Below are 22,205 nucleotides of genomic sequence, written 5' to 3' on the forward strand. Positions count from 1 at the left end.
ATTCACAACTTTTTAATTCACCTGCCCCATCATTCTAGGGAATATACACAGTAATATGTCCTGCAGAGTGGATCAAGGTGGTAGTGTATGGGGTGGAGGGAAGGAAAAAATAATGGGTGAAGTAAAATTTCACGTTGTGGGTGTTCAACCTCCTCCCCAAATTGGCTGAAACGCTCCAGCTTAAGGAGTAACATTCATATCCTCAACCAAAAGCAGATTAAATACCTGCCAAAGCTTCTATATCTTCCTCTGTCTGTACTTGTTCTAAACAACAGTCTTTGATGATGTAAAAATCTGCCAAATTGGAAAGTAAGTTTATTAAGACTAAAAAGCTGCAAGGATTAGACTCAGACACGGATGGGCCCTCAGTTAGTGGCCCTTCCCGCAAATCTCACCATGGAGAATCCTTTGCCATTGAAAGAACTTCCACAGAGGCCACATGGACGCACAGGCAGAACCTGAGGCCAGATTAGCCGAGATCTGCTGGAGTGGCTGCCAACGGATACCTCTCAGGAAATGAGCCCAGAATCAGAGAACACTGACTTTACATCGCAGAGTAGAGTGGCTGCCAACAGGTAGGCAAGTTGGTCACTTAAGCAGTGGAGCCTTTTATTTAAATGAAATCGTATATAAAACTAAATTTAAACAGATCTAAGAGTGAGCTGCTCAGGCAGAAGGGCCCAGAGTCCTCGCCACTCTCCCCGCACCCCATCATCTGAGGCTGTACGTCCACCCAGAACTCTGGGCTCCTTGAAGGTATAAGTTTAAAAATACACTAATCTAATCTAATTTCAACCTTAACAATTCTTCAGAGGAAACTGAGGCCCAGAGATTGAGTGTGGTCCTTGTATCCAGAGCTAGTAAGTAGCATAGCCACAAACTCTTCCGAAGGAAACCATGCTGCCTTTCCCCAAGCATAAAATATTTATGTTCTAGGATTCTGCCCTTTTATTAGGATGAAGAAGTTGGTATGATCAATGTGCCAAGTAAAATTCAAAAATGTGCCCAAGGTCAAAGAGTAAGGACATCTAAATTAAACCTTGGGAAACCCAGCTTGGAGAAACACAAAACATCCATTCTATCAAGGTTTCATGGGATGGTTTTGCAGTGAAAACAACAAAATTACAGTAGGGGAATTTTCTTTTCCTTTTAGCTTCTATACATAAATGTGTCAGGCACAAAAGTCAAACTACTCTGAAATGTTAAATCCATTCAGTTGTAAGTAAAGGAAAACATAGCAGCATGTGTGTGAGCTGTGGGAGACACGTAACCCAAATGTGTTCCTTGGGTTAGTAACTTGAACTGGGAATTCATTGAGAAAGTGCAAGGAGCCTACAAGAAAGAGAACTGAGCAAAAAACACTGTGAGACACGTTTGATATAACAGTCATATGATTAACAAACTGTCACATCAAACTTTCCCACAACGTGGGAACACTTTGACACTTCATATTTTTAAAACTGACATTTTGATTCATTACTGTAAATAGCACATTGGGTTAAATATTGTGACAAGGAACAGATCATATATATATGATCATATATATACATATATATATATGTACATATATATTCACTCTATATATTACGTGTGTATATTTTTCCTAGCTCTGTAACATTTTAGAATATACGCAACGTTTTCTTACAGTGACAGTTTGGGCCAGTATGTAAACAGGCTATATTGCACTATTTAACTATCCATTTTCCTTGCAAGTAGGCAGATGGACAACATTTCTTCATTCCACAGAAAGTATATGAAGCAGAGGAATTTCAAAAGTAATAGGATGACTTCTAAGAAATTCTGAACAAGCCTATCAACTCCAAGGAAAGGACGTTATCAAAGTTGTTTTGATTTACTGCACTTGCGTTCACAAAATCATTGTCACAAACATGCATAAAACATTTCTCTTGTCTTCAAGGTGTTCCCAATCTATTTAAAGAGACACACACATGCAATTCTAAAGCAAGGCAGACTGCTTCACACATGCAAGAAAAGTGCAAAGTGCTGCTTCTTTCTTTTCCTTTCCTTTATTTATTTAGTGTGCATGTGCATTGCTTATAATAAATAACATGTTTTCTAAGCCATAGCTCAGTGTAAACTAATTCAATCAAATTAAGCAAAGTATGGGCATCAGTGGGGGCTGAAGAAATTTAGAAAGTTTGCAAGAATACTCAGATTCCCAAGCCAAGCTTTCTTCGCAAAGAAAATATAAAGATAATGTTTGGTTTCCATCTAACACCACACAATACACTCTTCTAACCTTTCACTTTACCTACAGCTCTAAGACAAAAGATAAGATATTCATCCCCTTAAACATCCAAGTTTTGATTTCAATTTTCTCTGGTAATTTCAAAGTTATTATGTACTTTCAAAGTATAGACAACTTTATAAAAAGACTGAGCTAATCACACATACACACACACGCACTACAGAAACAGATTCCACGTATATTTGTTTTATGTATTCAACTTTCTCTCTGGACATTATACCATTATTATTCAAATCATTCTCCTATTTAAACACCTTGAAAGTTAGACACAAAAAGGAAACATGAGATCTATATATATCAAGATATTATGCTCACTACAGATAAGCTTTGCCTCTGTACTTAAATTTAAATTAGACAACGGTGGTCTTCCAAAGCACATACATAAAAAAGGAAGACTGCTCCACATTTATGTTCTTTCAGAAAGGATGCAGGATGCTATCAACCAAATGCCTCCAAATCCTATGAGAGTTAGGAGGCATAATGGATATCATTTAATGTATATGACAAATATTGAGAAAAACCTACTAAACATGAATATCAACCAAAACCCAGGCTTTAGCTGCAGCATCAAAAAATTCTTGCGTCCTTCATTCGTAACCAAAAAAAGTGCTCTAATTTTGTTTTTAGCTAAATTAGTCAATTCATTTAGGGCAGAAGGCCTTTTTATCCCCATATTCTGGATGTATCCAAATGTATTAAAAGTTCAAAGAGTCTTACACACCATTTCAAAGTTTCTTTCAAACTAAGCAAATTAAAGAGTATAGAAATGCGCTATTTTTCCCTCGGCTTGCTGAAAAAAAAAAAGAAAAAAAAAAGCAGCCTAAGGTTGTCCAAACCATAATAAGTCACTGTTGCAATCTGAGGACTCATACTTACTTTTCCAAACTCTTAAGGGGGTAGGTTACAACCTTCAAAGGTTGGAGACTCCTCGATAGAAGGGTGAACCACTGTCTATGGAAGAACTGCTCTTCCATAGTACTGGGGAAGAGTAGAAGTAACATTATAACATTTGAAGACAGGAGATCTAGATGCAAATCAAACCTCACCATTTACTCCTTGAAGTGAATTGGAGCAGGTCACTTGGCTTTTGTTTCTTCATTGTAAAATGAGGATAATACTGGACCGTGTACTGGGTTTCATGAAGATTAACTAAGAGTGTACAAGAAATCTCACTGAATCCTAATTGGTCAGAACACTATTCCCCCAAACTTTTATTTGCCCATTTTCACCATCCATTAATAAAAATGTTAAGAGGTCATCTGAATTCAACTAAGTTCAACTCAACAAAAACTTCCTGGATGCTCACTGTATGTGATTTCAGTCTCTGCCAGGTGCCATGATTGAAGGCGGGCAGGGGAAGGAGGAAGAGAAGGAGGGAGGGAAAAGGAAGGGAGGAAGGTCCAGCAAAGACACAATTTCTGTCCCCAAGACCCTGTAATCTTGTGAAGGAGACAGCATTTCACATATGAACTTTCTGAAGAATACTTAACACTATATAATAAACTATCCCAAAAAGGGTGGTGCTGACAATGCTTTTAATGGTAGTTTTATATGAGGTGTAACACGAGGTGAGGAAAGTGTTCAGAGCAATAGAGAACGTGACCTAATTATTCCCCTGCCCCTGTAAGCATCTACTTCTCAGTGGACCAACCTGTGGAACCTGACAGAAAAGAGTCTCTTCGGATGGGCCTTGCTGAGGGGCCCCTCGGGCATTTACACTGGCCTCTATCGCCCCCACTCTATCCGTAACCCCCCTCCTTTCCTCATTCCTCCCTCTGCACTGAGCTTCCCCCTCTCTCTTCACCTCCTCTGCCCGTTCCTAGGGAAGCCATGTCCCCGGGTCTGGCTCATCTCCATCCACAGCCATCTGGCCTGAAAAGGGCCCTGAGGCAGGCGTAAGGGTGGCACAGTTGGAACATTAGAGCAACGAGAATCAAGAGACCTGAGTTCCTGTCCCAGCTTTGTCCCTACTTCACTCTGCGACCTTGAGCAGGTCACTTCCACTCAATGGGCCTCAGTACCCTCACTCATCAAAGGAGACTAGAGGATAGTTAACAGGCTTCTTGCTCCTAAATGTTCAACGTCTGTGACCTGACCTACAGCTTCCAACAGTTTCCAAGTCATAACTGGGGGCCCACCCGTCCCAGGCCTCCTGGAGAGGCACTGACATGACCACATCAACCGTTTCTACCGTGGGGAAGGTCAGGGACTCCTTCAGAAAATAGCTGATCTAAACAGAGCCCAAGGAGTGTCATGGCAACACTGCTCGCAAGCTGCCAGAGGTAGGGAGGAAAGGCAGCCAAGATGCATGTGCAGCTGCCACATTTCAGCACAGCACTCAAACGTCGTTAATATCATCTTGCTTAATACCGAGTCCCATAGATCAGAAGCTATTTTTACTGTGTATTTAACAGATTTGTGTACCGTCTTCCCTGCCAGCGTTTTCACAGTCCAGTACAGGAGACTCTGCCATTGGAGAGCCTTCAGAACCTGAGGCCACCCAGGGTTAACTCAGGAGAGGGAGGGAGGGGGAGAAGACGAATGAATAGAAGGGAGAAAAATAGACGCAGTGGGGCTGGAGGCTAGGGGAGAGGCGGGAGTAAGACGTAACCAGAGCAAGTAGGAGCCAATACAACCAACCCCCGAGTGTGAGGCATTCTTGTCTCAGTTCTCCAAAGACTCAGGGATGCACGTGTGGAGGAGAGCTGAGTCCTCTCTTATATTCGGGGGAGTATAGGTCCTCCCACAGCAATTGTGATCACCACCTCCGCTCGCTTTCATTGGTCTCCCCCATCAGTTCCCCTTAGAACAGCCAAGAGTACCACTCTGCAGAGCCCTCTGCCCACACTCTAGGAGGCAAAAACCTATCCACTACCGTGCACTCTTCGGAGCTTACAGGGAAGGGCTCTGGCTAAATGTCCTGTTTCAATCTCTCTCCCGCGTGTAGGGGTGGGAATTCTAGATTACGATGATTGACCGAGCTGAACGATGTGAAAGCACCTGCCACGGGCCTGCCACATAGTACGTCACAGTAGACACCCAGTAAACGCCTGCTTGCTTCCATCTGTCTCATACGGCAACAGCGTCACGTGTACCACCTTTATTCCCAACATTCTCCGTAGAAAGAAGGAACCCAGCCAAGGCTTGCCGAGTGGTGAGCGAGAGCTCAGGTCCCAGCCATCCCTCTCCTGCTTGGTCATATGGGGGCGCCATTCTCAGACCTGCCACTAATTGGGCAGGCAAAGTAGGGTAAGCCATTTCTTCCCCAGGAGGGGGCTCGACTAGACAGAGAGTTTTTAAGTTCCTTTCCCGTTCTGAAATGCTATAAATCTCTAAGTGTCATATCCATCTTAAAAACAAGCAACAGAGGGGAAAACCGTTGAAGAACACAGTCGTGTGTTTATTGAGCACGATACAGAAGGCACTGTGCCAGGAGCTAAAGGAAATTCAGAAAAGCAGAATGAAGTAGTCCTTAGATTCAGAACTCTTATAATATATGCATATTGGGGAGGGGAGATAAGAGGAAATACAAAAAGATGGCAGTACAAAATAAAGTCAATTATAAAACAGAGTCCAATTCTAAGACTATACTTCTGAGCCAAGGGGTGGAGAGAGAAGGCTTCCTCAGGGGGAGGGATGTGTGCTGGTCCCTCAGACAGGAAAGCAAAGCCCAAAGGTAGCATTTTACAAGAGCGGACCCTCTCCAGTGGAAGGGTCATCAGGTCTGTAAGATGGTTAAATACCTTGTCTGTTTTATGTCTTAGGTTATTTTAAAATTCTGTGTTTCACACATTAAAGGATAGAATAATAATGGTCATCCCACCCACTCAGCATCATCATGCTCTGTGGGGTCACAGGAAGAGCAGTGAAATAGGAAACAGGACACTTGGGTTCTGAGACCTGCTCCATTGCCACTATCAGCTCCCAGCCTTTAGCTAAACGGCTTATCTAGCTGTGGGATAGGGAATCTTGAAGAATTCCAGTTGGAGTTCTTGAGGCTTCTTGAGAACCAAATTGTCCAAAGGTCATGCTTTGCTGTTGAGAAGACCGAGGTCCGCCAGAGAAGAAGTGATTTCTCTCAACTACACATTTCCGTCATCTGTGCCCAGCTCTCTGGGCAGGGCTGGTACTCACCTGCTTCTGGGACTTGCCTCAAGCTGATTCTTGCCTGCCAGAGATTTCCTCTGAAGTCCCTGTAATATCCCATCAAAGTCCATTCAATCATCCTTCAAAGTCAATTCCAGTCCCTGGTTTTATACGAAACCTCCCGTAGAAAGAGCTCCCACATTCTTTCACTCACGAAGTATAATTTCTGAGCCCACACACCACACTGAGTCCTGGCTGGCCCTGAATCAAACTCACCTCCACACACCAGCCAGCTCCCTCCTTCGATGTCTTAGTGAGCCACCTTTCTCAGTAAGTGCTAAGGAAATGCTTCTCAAGTTAGGCTGGTCTGCACCTCGGTTTTCTGACACTCGGCTAAGTACCTTCTCAGACATATCTGCTGCCTCTGATCATCACAAGCCTGGATGTGTGCAATCCTCAGAGCAGCCAAAAGAGCTCCAACCACCTCCAAATCCATCCAGCTACTTACCAGGTCAACTAAACACACAGCAAGAGAGGAGAGACAGAAAGAAAAGAAGAGGAGGAGCAAAGGGCATGGACTGCAAATCGGATAAAGAGCCATGCCTGTGAGCTCGGATGCCCTGGAATCACCATTCCGGGTTTACAAGGGAGAAATCTGCAGTGCAGACACCGGTGGGGGCCCAGAGACTCACACATAGTCCCCAGTGGAGCGAGGAGGTCCAGGGCTGCAGTCTGAAAGGATGCCGTGGTAAACTGAGAGATGGACAAAGTCTCAATACCTAGCCATCGGCTAGGCAGGTCCGTTCCGTGGAAAGGAAGAGCATGGTAGCCCTCGACTGCAAAGGTTTCATACTGAGTGACACTCCACCAGTAATGTCAGAGTGAAACATGGCAGAAAGATTCATGAGGTGGAACTGTGCAACTCCAGAGGCAACCCAAGGCACACATCAGATGGGAATTTTAAATAATCCCTTTAAACACAAGAGGACTCAGATGCCAGCACACACAGTGATGGCCCCAGCCAGACAGCAAAGGCATATTGGCACCACTGTAATTTGTCCATTCACCAATATGCTTCCGGAAAAACACCCATATGCTTTCTTTTAGCTTCCATATGCTTTTTTAGCAAGGAAACTAAAATATTTCATTAGTTCTGAGTAATTAATAATTACTTATTTCACAATAGTCTCCCTCATTAAAAAATGAAAATAACTGATTAAGCTGCAGGATCCTGGCTTTCAATTCAAGCTTTTTAATTTAATTTAATTTAATTTTTTTAATTCTTCCCCTCTAGGAATTGAGTAATAGAGTAAAACAGCAAGCGTGGAAATACTGGCACTATGGGAAAGGAAGAGCTATCATCCACACAGCCCAGCATTCCTCCTGACTGAGACATCGTGGTTTAATGAAAAGAACACAGACTTTGGGAGCCCAAAGCCTCGGGATCCAATCCCAGTCTGACCCCTGGTGAATAGTACTTCTGAGGAAATGAAGGGCGTTGAAAAGATAAAGCCTGCTGGATTCCTGCAACCCGGCCTTCCATTACTTTCAGGGAGCGACTTCACAGGGCTTCCTCCCGTCTCTTAAGGCTTGGGGAAGGCATGTCACGGAATGCTGGCTCAGACTCAGTCCGTGTCAGCAGGCCTGTGGCCAACAGTCTTGGAATTGGTCTCCGGTGAAACACAATGCTTCGCAAACTCTAATGAGCCTAGGAACTACCTGGGGATCTTATTAAAATGCAGATTCTGATTAGGAGGTCTGGAGTGGGGCCTGAGGTCTGCATTTCTAACAGGCTCCCAGGTGATGCTGCTGTTCCTGGTCTTCAGACCAAACTCTGAGAAGCAACTTGACCTGAAAAGTATCAAGACGAAGTGAGGAAGTAGAATCTGTAAGAGCAGGACATGCGTGCCTGTCTCACTGGGATAGGATGGGGACTGTTAATCATGTGGACAATAATACTTCTGTGTGTTGCACAGCACAGTGGTATTTCACTTACCCTCACAACAGTCCTGCCAATAGGGTGTGATTTCCATTTTACAGACAACAAAACTGAGACCCAAAGAAATCAAGTAATGCATCCAAAGTCATGCAGCTCATAATGCTAGGCTCCCGATCCAGTGTCAAGTATGAGCATGAGCCGATGGAAGACAGAAAATTTAAGCAGCTATGACTGCAGAGTGCCAGTACGAAGCCTGGTTCTTGTTCTGCTGCCCCCTCCCGGGGCCTCCGTCTTCCCATCCAAAGCTGTTGCCCCTGAAAATCTCCAAGGCCTCTTCCATGTCTAACACCGGCTTCACTCCCAGGGCTCCCACACAGACTCACAGTGGGTCACCAGGCACTGAGATTAAATTCACACATGTGGCAGTCATTACATCTTGGCACGATCCAAATTCTAGCTGCTCACATCTGCATTTGTGCTGATCTGTGCACTGCCAGAAGTCTATCTCTGGTAAAAAATCTCACGCTCTGGGCTTCCCTGGTGGCGCAGCGGTTGAGAGTCCGCCTGCCGATGCAGGGGACACGGGTTTGTGCCCCGGTCTGGGAAGATCCCACATGCCACGGAGCGGCTGGGCCTGTGAGCCATGGCTGCTGAGCCTGCGCGTCCGGAGCCTGTGCTCCACAACAGGAGAGGCCACAACAGTGGGAGGCCCGCATACCGCAAAAAAAAAAAAAAAAAAAAAATCTCACGCTCAATATAACAGGGAGAAAACAACCAACGGATTCCCCAAAGCATCAAAATTCCAATTCAGTTGATAACTTGCAGTATGGTCAGGGCTCTATGACCCTAATCACTCTGCCTCCTCCTGCACTCACTTACAAAAATGGAGAGTCTGAGACCACTAACCTGACAGAAGTTTGAAAGAAGAGGAAAAACATGAGTTATTTATAATGCAGTTTATACAACTGCCCAGCTTTTCTTATTCTACCTTAAAGTACCAGAAGGGCATTTAATTGATGAATTATCATATAAATGATTCAGGATATGTGATCTTGTCCCTCTCTGAACTCCCAGAGCACACATTCACTGTACTCCTCAGGGGACCACTGGCCATTTTCTACCAGGAATTTCTATCGTTTATAGAATTGTTTCATTGTCCCTATTCACATTCAGTGTTATCTCTGGAGGTATTCACATATTTTCAAGCAGATCTGAATTTGAATCCAAACTTTGCGATTCATTTGCTGTATGACGTTAGGCAAATTACTCAACCTCTCTGAGCTCAGTTTCCACATATGAAAAGTGGGAAAAAATAATTTTCTATTTTATGACATTAAATGAAATGATGTATTAAAATGGATAGCACTTAACAGATTCTGGGTTAAAAGTACCTTTGAGTGAGTGAGTGAGTGAATAAATGAATAGAGCAAGCAGAATAAGAGTTTCAATGTTAAAACATCGCTCAACAGTTTGAAACATAAATGTCCAGAGTCACACTCATAAATGAGTCTGACACTCAGAGCAAAACAACAGGTGAATTGTGGGAGAAATCCAACAGCAAAGGAAATGTGTTACCCAAATGTCATCTCAAACTTCGCACACTGAAAAAAGTATTTCGCTTAACCTAGAACCTATGTATGGCCTTCAGAAGGTTTACAAACCTCCTGAAATTGTAGACAACATTCTATGCAGATGTGCATTTTCTAACTAGTTCATAGATTCATCTGAGTTTCCAAATATTCCGTAATCCTCTCCCCTACCACTACACACACACACACACACACACACACACACACACACACACACACACACACACACACAGGGACGAATTAATAACTACTGCCTTAGGCAAGTCCCTTGACAGAAAGGGATCTGCCAACTGAGAGAGAAAAATTTCACTTAATAAAACAAGGCTGAAAGATACAAGCATGCGGTTTAGAAAGTACAGACGGTGGAAGTTTTAATGATAAGCGCTCCAATCCAGAGAAAAGAGCTCTGAATCTAAGACTCAGCTTGGCTGCAAACTTGCTACAGGACCTTAGGCAAATCAGAGACTCAGGAAAACCAGGATTTGGGGAACCTTTGACATCCAATCTATTTCACCCTCCTCCTCCTCCTTGCATCTCATAGATGGAAAAACTAAGGTTCAGAGGAAGGTAATGCCTTCACCAAAGTCATAGCAAATAAAGTAGAACCAGGATTTGAACCTCAGACCCAGTAAAATGATTTCCACTCAGTGTGTCCTTATTATGAAGTACAAGGTAAGTGTTTAGACCCAGTGGCCTCTAAGTTATCTTCCAACCGATAGACAATTACTACTCTCTTCTCTGGACCTGGAAATCTCATGAAAACATTAGTTTGGTTTTGGCAAACATCATTCTAGCTGCTTCTCAGCCCCAGCCCAGTCCCACAAGAACAAGGCAGAGAGAAAATCTGAAAGAATGAGAGATGCTGCTATTAATCTTGTGTAGCACAGAGACTCGGAACTGCAGGCCTTGAACTAGATTTCACTGTGTTGGCTATTACTCACCTGTCCTCCTGCGTATTAATCCTGCATCTGCCTTCTCTTTATTAATGTTCCCAACTCTGCACAGTACACAGCCAGCTAGGAACTCATCCTTAGCTTCCTATAATTCATTGGATCAGAAAAGGGCAAGAGGAAACAGTGTGATGTCAGGGTCAAGTAATCTCGTACAGAAAGAACTGCAAGGGAATCCACAGCTTCTTAATAAACACAGAGAGCAGAGGCCAGCCAGAATCCTCTATTCCATGCTTCACGGAATGAACGAGTAAGTCTGGCATCCACTTATGTTTCAAGGGCATCTCACATCCCTGCGTTAACAATAGGATTGGTTTTGCCTGAAAGATAATGTCCCTTTAAATGGTGGGAAGAGAAAGGATACTTCACATACAGAGATTCCTCTCCTAAAACAGAGGTACAACTATGGAGTCAGAAGAAAGAATTCTAGCCTAGGATCTGCCACGAAAAGCTTAGACAAATCATATTCCCTCCCTGACCCCAAAATCTCCATCTCTGAGATTTGGCTAGATGGGTCCTTAAAGTTCCCTCTGCCTTTGACATTCTGACCTCTCCTTACAGGTCACTGACTCAACCCTGGAAAAATCAAACAACAGAAGAAGAACCTCTCTATATTGCTAGTGAAGTTTACCAGAGCCTCAAAACTGAGACCCAGATTATCAAGCAGAGAAACATGAAGGAAGATGGATTTTTATTTTTTCCTTTCTAACCAGAAACTGAATGTTGCTGGGGGTAGGGAACAAGCAATGCATAAATGCCCAATCACAGTGTATATATAATTCAAATCACTAACTGCCCTTCAGGTATGTACGAGAATCAAAAGCTAAAAAGAACAACTATTTTCACACACTGAACTCTCCTATGACTTTGGAAAAGTGGCAGCAGGAGGAAGAAAGAATTGACCAAGAAATAAAATCATAGATATTAGGACATTTGACTAGAAATAATGCCATAAGCACGTGGTCCAACTCTACCTGTTGTTAGATACTGAAATGGACCCCAAAGAGGGAAAATGACTTGTCCAAGGTGACACAGCCAGAGCTGGGAGTAGAATTAGATTCTCATGACTCCCGGTTCGTAGAACATAACCCATAACACATTACGTCACTCCTGCAAGCGATGAGATTCTATCCAGGTAACTAAGAAAATAATTTCAAATATTTTGAAATAACAATAACTCTACCTCAAATAACAATAACTGATTTATTGGATTTAAGGCAGACTAGGGCTGCTTCTATCAAATTATAATAAACAATTCACTGTAGCAATATAGACAAGTCCATGAGAATTAACTGTGCATTATTCATCCTTGCTAATGAATCACCCTGTGGAAAACAGGGATAATCAACAGTCTACCAAAGGCAGAAGCCTGTTCTTGCTCAAGTACAGATCTTCCCTGTTAAAGAACATCAGGTATCAGCTCTAAATAGTAAACAGGGGATACGGTTTCAGATTCCATGGAGTACAGCTTTAAATAGATTCGGCTTGGAAATGGGACATGGAACACACCACAGTCAGTGGATCAATGTTGAAAGCTGAGAAACACAATGATTACACTAATTAAGTGGGTACCTGTTGACACATCTACTGTCAAGTCTAATTATTTATTTAAACTGTTATTCTTTCTTCATTACTGCCACTGACACCAATTATTACCACAAGATTATTTTAAATTTCTTGTAGCATGCCCCCAGAATATTTACTTCTCTACCTTCCAAAGGCTATGTGAGAAGATTTTATCCTTTTTTCCCCACCAAATCTACTTCCAAAATAAAAAAATAGATGAATAGATGAATGGATAGGTGGATGGATGGAGTGATAGAGAGATAGACAGAGAGAGAGATGAAATTCCTCTTTCTCAAGAGCAGTTTTTCATAAGCTTTCCAGCCTTGCTTAAACTCTTCTTTGTAGCTTCAAGATGGGTTTCAGTGAGGAAGTGGGAGCAGAGTTAACCACTTTTCAAAATTTATTTTATTAATATTTAACAACTGGCATTTGGAGGAAAGTTAATATAATAACTGCAGTTTCTAAGTGAACAAATAGATCTCTGCCTAACAGAGCCACCAGAAATTATGGTATCACATGTCTACAGTGCATTCTTCTCTGATGTGTTTATCCCTGAAAATACGTGAAGTACATAGGAAAGGATTTTTTTGCAGAGGTGTTTTATGGACTAGAGAGGGACAAAAAGATGGGCAGGGGTCACTCCTGCATTTTTGGCTACCAACTTTTTTTTTAGTAAACCTCTCTTTTGTAGAAACGAGCATAAAGCCTAAACACCACAAGTGGCTTCTAGGTCTGATCTGCTCACAGAAGAGTTTCACAGCCCCTATATGCCCCCTCCCCAGCCTTCTTTGCACATGACCTCTTCTTATTCCGTGTGTATGATGAATATCAGCTTTGAAAACCGTATTCATGTAACACCAAAATTTCCACTCATTTCTAAATTGCTAACTCCTGCAAATATGGGTCAGTACCAACAAACCTCAATTCTTTCAAAGGTCTGTGTAATTAAAATTATGTTTAAACTACTATATATAAAATTGATAATTAATAAGGACCTACTGCATAGGAATTCCCTACTGCAGGGAACTCTACTCAGTACTCTGTAATGGCCTGTATGGTAAAACAATCTAAAAAAGAGTGGATGTATGCATATACATAACTAATTCACTTTGCTGTACACCTGAAACTAACACAACATTGTAAATCAACTGTACTCCAATAAAATTTTTTTTTCAAATTATGTTTGGGCTTCCCTGGTGGCACAGTGGTTGAGAGTCTGCCTGCCGATGCAGGGGACGCGGGTTCATGCCCAGGTCCGGGAGGATCCCACGTGCCGCGGGGCAGCTGGGCCCGTGAACCGTGGCCGCTGAGCCTGCGCGTCCGGAGCCTGTGCTCCGCAGCGGGAGAGGCCACACAGTGAGAGGCCCGCGTACCGCAAAAAAAAAAAAAAATTATGTTTAAGATCATGGAAAGAGGGACTTCCCTGGTGGTTCAGTGGCTACGACTCCAAACTCCCAACGCAGGGGACCTAGGTTCGAGCCCTGGTCAGGGAACTAGATCCCACATGCATGCCGCAACTAAGAAGCCCGCATGCGGCAACTAAGAGATCCCACGTACCGCAACTAAGACCTGGCACAGCCTAAATAAATAAATAAATATTAAAAAAAAAAAAAGATCATGGAAAGGACATACCTAAGGGATAATCAAAATATTCATCAGAACAAATGTTTACAGTACTTGAAATGCTGATATCAAATCTTCCACAAAGTTGCTATTCTATAGGGCCTGCAGTTAGGATCACCATAGTGACTACTTCGCCTCTTTTTGGCTAAGACTTCTAGAAGATTAGAGAGAGCATAAAGGAGCTAGCTGGGAAGTACAGATATCAGATGGTTATCTGCAGAGGAAAACTCACATTTTCCAAATTTTAAAACTTTTGATGCTTCCTTAAACACATAAAATAAATTTTATGCTTCCTTATTTGTTTTTTTAAACTTGTCTCCGTTTTCTTTTTTTTTTAACATATTTATTGGAGTATAATTGCTTTACAATGGTGTGTTAGTTTCTGCTTTATAACAAAGTGAATCAGCTATACATATACATATATCCCCATATCTCCTCCCTCTTGCATCTCCCTCCCACCCACCCTATCCCACCCCTCTAGGTGGTCACAAAGCACCGAGCTGATCTCCCTGTGCTATAAGGCTGCTTCCCACTAGCTATCTATTTTACCTTTGGTAGTGTATATGTGTCCATGCCACTCTCTCACTTTGTCCCAGCTTACCCTTCCCCATCCCTGTGTCCTTAAGTCCATTCTCTACATCTACATCTTTATTCCCGTCCTGCACTTAGGTTTTTCAGAACCTTTTTTTTTTTTTTTGATTCCATATGTATGTGTTAGCATACGGTATTTGTTTTTCTCTTTCTGACTTACTTCACTCTGTATGACAGACTCTAGGTCCATCCACCTCACTACAAATAACTCAATTTCGTTTCTTTTTATGGCTGAGTAATATTCCATTGTATATATGTGCCACATCTTCTTTATCCATTCATCTGTCAATGGACATTTAGGTTGCTTCCATGTCCTGGCTATTGTAAATAGAGCTGCAATGAACAATGTGGTGCATGACTCTTTTTGAATTACGGTTTTATCAGGGTACATGCCCAGTGATGGGATTGCTGGGTTGTACGGTAGTGCTATTTTTAGTTTTTTGAGGAACCTCCATACTGTTCTCCATAGTGGCTGTATCAATCTACATTCCCACCAACAGTGCAAGAGGGTCCCCTTTTCTTCATACCCTCTCCAGCATTTATTGTTTGTAGATTTTTTGATGATGGCCTTTCTGACTGGTGTGAGGTGATACCGCACTGTAGTTTTGATTTCTCTAATAATTAGTGCTTTTGAGCATCCTTTCATGTGTTTGTTGGCAATCTGTATATCTTCTGTGGAGAAATGCCTTTTTAGGTCTTCTGCCTATTTTTGGATTGGGTTGTTTGTTTTTCTAATATTGAGCTGCATGAGCTGCTTGTAAATTTTGGAGATTAATCTTTTGTCAGTTGTTTCATTTGCAAATATTTTCTCCCATTCTGAGAGTTGTCTTTTTGCTTGTTTATGGTTTCCTTTGCTGTGCAAAAGCTTTTAAGTTTCATCAGGTCCCATTTGTTTATTTTTGTTTTTATTTCCATTTCTCTAGGAGGTGGGTCAGAAAGGATCTTGCTGTGATTTATGTAATAGAGTGTTCTGCCTATGTTTTCCTCTAAGAGTTTTATAGTGTCTGGCCTTACATTTAGGTCTTTAATCCATTTGGAGTTTATTTTTGTGTATGGTGTTAGGGAGTGTTCTAATTTCATTCTTTTACACGTAGCTGTCCAGTTTTCCCAGCACCACTTATTGAAGAGGCTGTCTTTTCTCCATTGTATATTCTTGTCTCTTTTATCAAAAATAAGGTGACCATATGTGCATGGGTTTATATTTGGGCTTTCCACCCTGTTCCATTGATCTATATTTGTTTTTGTGCCAGTACCATACTGTCTTGATTACTGTACCTTTGTAGTATAGTCTGAAGTCAGGGAGCCTGATTCCTCCAGATCCGTTTTTCTTTCTCAAGATTGCCTTGGCTATTCTGGGTCTTTGTTAAACTGGTCACTGTTTTCTTGACAAACTCAAGAAGAATGTATTCTTCTGCCAAAGTCCCAACTCCTTCACACTGGTTCCCCAGGAGAGTGGAATGAAGACACTATAGGCCCTGGGTTTCGAAAGACTCTAACTCATGTCCTGTATTCTTAAGATTTTTTTTGTTGTAGCCTTAGATTATGTCCTTTTGAGATGTGTTTTGGGCAGTTAAGAGGCAGTGACAGACCCAACGAGTAAAGTTTGGCCCCTTCAGAGCCAGGTAACACTGGTAGCATAGTGTAGTGAAAAATGCACTCAATCGACAGCCAGGAAACTGGAGAGAAAGCCCTCCTGCTATATACTCACTGGGGATACAAGAAGGCACTAGATAAGAACATCCTAGGTAGAGAACAAACATATGGATACCAAGGGGGAGCGGGGGGGCAGGGAGGGAAGACTATGATACTATTATACATAGTATCAATAGTGTACATATGTCAATCCCAATCCCAATTGGAAGATTGGGATTGACATATATACACTATTGACACTATATATAAAATAGATAACTAATGAGAACCTACTGTATAGCACAGGGAACTCTACCCAATGCTCTGCGGTGACCTAAATGGGAAGGAAATCCAAAAAAGAGAGGATATATGTATATGTATAGCTGATTCACCTTGCTGCACAGCTGAAACTAACACAACATTGTAAAGCAACTATACTCCAATAATTAATTTAAAAAAAAAAAAAAAAAAAGGCCATCCTAGGACATGGCATACTGTGGACACTTAAATACTTCCAAGGTGCCCAGACTTTTGTGCTTTTGATTTGAACCTTAAAAAGCTAGGAATTGAAAGAGAAATCAAATCAAGAAGACATACAACGGGCAAAGTTCACTGTCTTGGCCATTTTTCAGGTTTTGATCCTCATGAAATACCTTACTATTTCTTCTGTTGGGAGTGAAATCTACCTTAAACTTTACTGGCTAAGATGCCTACCAGCATTTCATAAACTTGATGATGCCAAGCTTCTCTTACCTTGGACAGCTAGCTCTTGGAATGATCAGTGGACACAAGGTTCAGCAAACTGCAATGCTAGTGTCTGTAAATGAAACAGGTAAAGGTTACTCTTAGGTTCCAAGCTCTTATTTATTCATTAACAATCATAAACTCTTCTATCTACACCACAGTTTCTTGTTTGCAAAACACTTTCACATTCATTATCTCATTTCACCCCATGACAACCTGGTGAAGAAGCAGGAAGAGATTATTCTACCCACTTCTTAGGTGAGGAAACAGAAGCTCACAGAGTGAAAAGGAGGATGAGAAGGGAACTAACATCTCTCGATTAACTTCACAAATGTCATGGGAAATGGGTATTACTGTCTTGATTTTACAGATGTGAAAACTGAAGTTCAGAAAAAGTAGGTAAATTGTCCAAGACTACATAGTACAGTACATGGCAGAGTGAGAGTCTGAACCCTCTGAGCTCTGCCTGTTCGTCCAGTGGTCTTTCCTTTATACCTAGGATATTAAGTGGGAAAACACAAGGACAGACAACTCACTGACTAGATCCACTAGACTTAGTGGAAGAGGGAATAATGAAATAAAACCAGCTATTTGATTGATGTGAAGAAGTAGCAAAAACACATGGGATTTAGAGCCAGTCAGACCTGTCTTCCTCTTACCAATGGTCTTAGGCAAGTTACTTAAGCCCCAAATGTCAATTTCCTTACACGTAAATGTGGCACATAATACCTACTTCATAGCCAAAGATGAGTTAAACTTTTTGTGGAAGATTCTCCTACATTATTTCATATTTATAGGCATGGACAGCGGTGGTATAAAAAACGGTAACATTTCTTCCTATGAGCCCACACTTATATGATCAAAGAATGATGCTCTAAGCACACAAGGCTAGAGGATATCTCTGGGTTGGGTATTTGCTTGATTTGTGACCCTAGTTTTAAAATACCACAATATTTATCTAGATCAATCTTAACATGGTCTCACCTAACAGCAGCACAAAGAACTTTTGTTCCAAATGACAAAACCTCAAAAGTTAAGAATCACGTGTCCCCTCAACCCCAAAAAGCAAAAAAAAACTGCTTTAGGTGAATGGCCTGAAGGTTTATCACAGATCATTCTAAAGTTTGTGCCTGTATCGTGCTTTAGGTTCAGAGAGATGGAGCTTCCAACAGGAGTGCAAGAACAAGGGGATTTGTTTTAACATAAGGATAGATTTACTGAGAAGTAAAGACCTCTGAGAAGTTTTATGAATATATCCCATTTTCATACAGGGCTCAAATCAGATGATATGAATAGAGCATGGTTGATAGGATACTCTGCAAGAAACTCTTATCATATGCCACCAATATCAAAACATTAATCATCTTTAACATTATGCTTTATAGTTTGAAAAATATTTCATGACCATGTTTTCTCAAATCATCCTCGACATAACCCCAATGAAACCTTACTACCCCAATTCCACCAATCAGGAAACCAAACTTCAAAAATCACGTGGTTAACATGGAACAGACAAAAGTTTAACCTTGTATCTTGATCCCCAAACAAGTAAGGACTCTTCTACTACACGATGCAGGCTTCCATTTGGGGGCGCTCTATTTGGAGGGAAAGGTAAAATGAGTATATACCCAATAAAAGTCCATTGTCAAGGCACCAAAGCACATTTAGTATTGAGTCCTGCTTCACTGGCAAGTGAAAGGAGAGAGACTTCACATCTGTGGTCTAACCAGAAGGTGACACATTACTAAGCTGAGGCAAAAGACTGTTCGATGCAGGGTTACCATGAACACTTTCTCAGCTCTCCCCAGTGAAGTTTCAGAGATGCGACATCCTTGAGCAAGCTATTGAAACACAAGCCACAGAAACAACAGAAGGCTGTACCACTGAATTTTCGTAAAGGGGTCTCCATCACTAAGTTTCATCTCACACCGCAGAAAAGCTGAAACCTTCTATCTAAGAAGTTCACCGTCCTCTTCTCACACGGTTTGAGTGGCACGTGTCCTCAGTAACTCGAGTATTTCCCAATGCAGTGGAGTTCTCCACTAGACCCATAAAGACATCTGGGACAAATAACAAATCCCACTCTAGCGTCTTGGTAATAAAGTCAGTTATCTTTGGCTGCCTCTGTAGATTTTATGACTGCTGGCCCAGAACCTGGCAGGTCTGCATCCTCTATCAAATCACCCATCCTCTCCCAAGAAAACTGTTCTCATCTCCAGAAGCAATTTCAACCAAAAATAAAGAAATCAGGATGATCAGCCTCTAACTTACAAAATTTCAACTTTATTAATTAGAATCAGTGCAAAAGCAAGACTCATCAAACCTAGCTGGGACTAGTATAAAATAATTCATCATTTCTACTGTATTTGGGGGAAAATAGGAGAGAACAATGGAGCCAAAGGAAGAGGGGGGGGAGGGAAGGAGGGAGGGAGGGAGGGAGGGAGGAGGGAAAGAAAAATGATGGGGAATAAGGAAAAAAGAAGAGAGGAATGGGAGGACATGAGAAATGAAGAGAGCAGAGAGACCTGTTTCGACAGGTTTTTCACAAACCATGGTAACCTCTGGATTGACCACTGCACCCCAGAACATTTTTTAGGCAACATAACTCTAGATGATGATCCTGACATTACGAACAAAAATTCCAACCAAATGGCATGAGAATCACTAAGGTCAATGTATAGATGCCCCTTAATACTTGATACTTTACAAGTGCTATAGTACAAATGAGCAGTTGACAGAGCTTTGTAAAAACTTCCTCTAAGCCAGTAAACAAGTAAGTCTTCAGTCTTGTGGTCCCAGATTTTCTTTCTGAACAAGGGGGGTTATCTTAAAAAGAACACTGGAATGGGGATTGAGGACCTGGGTTCTGGTTTTAGCACTACAATTCCCAAGTCTTTTAAATCAGAAGTTGTATTAAATATACATTTTTCTACTTCTCTTTCCATGGGTCTTGACCATGGTTGTCCCTAAACCACTGTGAAAAGGCCAAGAATTATTTTGTCTAGACTTTGTGCATTTTGGTAAGTTTTATGGATTGGTAAAGGTGGTGGTGAGAGGATTACTTATAACTTAAACAATGTCATAATCTTAAACATGATTATTAGGAAGTCTGACCCCAAAAGCAATTGAAATGTGAGATTAGGCCAAAGGCTTTAGATGACAGACATGGAATGTCCTTCATTCCCATCATCAAATCCCGTATGAAGAACATTTTTAAATGCACGCTCACCTGATACCCTAAGACATTTATCAAGAATACAACGTACTCCATGGCTTATGAACAATTTGGTTGTCTCATTAAAGTAATGTTTGCCAGTATTTAATTGCTTCCCTCCCTGATTTTAATTTCCTCACCTGTCAGCATCTATCAAAGGCACTGAGATCTTCTGACATCCTGGCTGATTGTGTTGAAATTAATCATATTTTTAAAAAGTAAATTGCATGGCCTAAAGGTAATGCTCATCTTCTTCATGTGATATTTATAAGGGTTCTATCAATGGAACTTATAATCTAGAAATTAAATCAGAGGCTTTAGGAATGCTAAGCAGAAATATAAGTAGCTCACAAATTTCCAGCACTGGACTTCAGAAGATCGGTACTTTAAAAAATGCAATCTACAAGTGTTTACTGAACATATAGCACTTGCCAGCAGTCACTATTGGGTAAACAGAAGAAAGTAAGACAAAGCTACCTCAGAAAGTTTAAGAAACAAGTGAAAGTTATTTAATTAAGCTGAATTGACCTTGACAAAGTAGCCAACAATCTGGTCACTCAAAAGATACATTTTGTATTTTCAACTGTGATCAGTTATATATATTGTGTTTTCACATGGATTAATGATTTTATTCTTCACCTCAAGCCAATGAGGTGAAATTGGTATTACTGTTAGTATTACAATATTGTAATATTACAATATTGCTACAGTAGTGGCAATATTCCTATCTGACAAGCGACAAACATGAGTAGAGAAGGGACTCTTCCTTAGATACCTGGTTATGGGCAGAGCTGGTCTGTGAGCTAAATAAAATCAGACAATACAGTATGATCACTTTGAAATAAAGAGAGAAAAAATTATTTGTAAATCCTCCATACATAATTATTCAGTGCTAATTCTTGTGCTAATATCTATCTGTAACAATGCTTAAGATACTCACTAAGGAAACCCACAGGCACTAACCTGTTCTATAAGAACAGGTGAGATGAGATGATGGATGGGGAAAGACTTTGTAATGTGTCTTACCAGCATGAGATTATTTTTATGTATTTATGTTATTAGGTCTTATGTTATTAGGTATTATATTATTAGGTATTATGTTATTAGGTCTTATGTTATTAGGTATTATGTTATTAGTAATTAGGTCCCAAACACTAGTTCTAAGGCCCCTAAACTAACCAGAAAAAAGGCAAATGTTGCATGTATGCAATTCTGGGCAGCAGGGGTGGGGAAGTCAATGATAACACATAGAACTTAGAAGTTGGCTTTATAACCAAACATAACTAACCCCTAGTATATGGGTCTTATCTTTCCAGTGGACTCTAAGCCCCTACTCAGCCTTTAAGCGTATCTCCTGCTATGAAGCTTTTCCTGACCCAAAGGGGTTTGGTGAAGCAGTCTCTCCAAAGATGACCATAATGCCTAGTTTCATATCTAGATCACTAAAATTACCACACTGTTTTATAACTTTTCCTTGATTCTATGTATTGAAGGAGAAACCTTGTCCAATTCAATTTCTTGAAACCAAACCCCAAATCCAGAATCTGGTCCTTAGCAGGTACTCAAGAAAATGTTTACTGAATGACTGCATGAACAAATGATAAAAGTGTTCTATGTAATTCCTATAGCATTTAGATCAATACATGTCATATAACAAGTACTTAGTAAATGTCGGTTGAATTGAAATTAACTGAACAGTTAATTTAAAAAGCATATTGTTCAACCAAATGATTCTAAAAGCTACTAAGTAAGTGGTTCAGTGAAAAGTTAAGTAACCTGCAGTGGCCCAGCCATCATTAACCCAGTAGAGGGGTGAAGAAATGTTCTTCACAGGAAGAATAATAAAGGCTGAACATATGAACAGAAATGTAGGCAGGAGTTGAGAAAATTCATGTAGAGGAAAACAACACTTGTCAAGAAAACCATGTTAAATGATATAAAATTTAAAAATAGAGAGGGAAAATAATCTAGAGATAATGAAAATTTCTTTTAAAATTATAGG

At 41.0% G+C, this 22,205-nt stretch overlaps 1 protein-coding gene across 3 annotated transcripts in view; it reads right to left on the reverse strand.

Annotated features, from left to right (window-relative positions):
* The window catches only part of LPP (LIM domain containing preferred translocation partner in lipoma), a 685,690-nt gene that overhangs the window by 488,161 nt on the left and 175,324 nt on the right, over window positions 1-22,205 (reverse strand). For all 3 annotated transcript variants that reach the window (XM_082839405.1, XM_082839407.1, XM_082839406.1), the window contains one exon: window positions 16,999-17,062. The gene's annotated coding sequence lies outside the window, so the exon portion shown is untranslated. The remainder of the gene's footprint in view (window positions 1-16,998; window positions 17,063-22,205) is intronic.

The sequence above is a fragment of the Leucopleurus acutus genome, assembly GCF_964270905.1.
Source record: "Leucopleurus acutus genome assembly, chromosome: 5".
Taxonomy (NCBI): domain Eukaryota; kingdom Metazoa; phylum Chordata; class Mammalia; order Artiodactyla; family Delphinidae; genus Leucopleurus; species Leucopleurus acutus.